We start from the raw sequence: 743 nt of genomic DNA, 5'->3' as shown, positions 1-743 counted from the left end.
CCCCAAATATTTGTCACTTAGTAAAACAGAAAAACAGGAAAATAAGATTCCTCTTTTCCTTTGAGGTAGAACCAAGAAACACTGAAAATCCCTTTATACTTCTTTTTATTTAATCATCTTCAATAAATAAATAATCTTATACACATGTCATAAAGTATCTTCATAAAACTAGTTCTAAATATGTTTATGTATACAAAAAAGGTGAGAGAAACAATTCATTGTGGTCAAGCTGTTTATTCAAATGATTCAGATACTTAAACCTTGCTATTTTTTCTTCTTGTTTTTTACGAAACACTTTTATAGAATATTCATAACTAGTTGATATATACATTCTTCTTTATTCCATAGAAAGGAATGTATCTTACCACTATGTTGTAATTTCTAAAAATTGATCTATTTCAATATATGACATCAAAATTACGGAAAATCATACAATGTAGTAAATGCATTATACATCCAAATGAATAAAAAATATAAGAGTAATAAGTGGGGAGTAATTAAAAATACAAGTAAAACAGCCATAACCAAGTAAACATAAGTTCACTTTTTATTACTTACAAAAAATATATGTGCTTTATCCCCATCCCTTCTATATATCCAATGGTCTATCACATAAAATTGTTAATTTTTCCATATTACTAGAAATGCTTAGAATCAGCACTTTTTCACACAAACTTTTATATTACCTAAAATGAATAAAGAAAAAAGAATTTAAAAATTTCAAACTGATAGCTAGACTGCTT

The sequence above is a fragment of the Penaeus monodon genome, chromosome 30 (assembly GCF_015228065.2).
Source record: "Penaeus monodon isolate SGIC_2016 chromosome 30, NSTDA_Pmon_1, whole genome shotgun sequence".
NCBI classification, from domain to species: Eukaryota; Metazoa; Arthropoda; class Malacostraca; order Decapoda; family Penaeidae; genus Penaeus; species Penaeus monodon.
Note: the sequence above shows the minus strand (reverse complement) of the source record.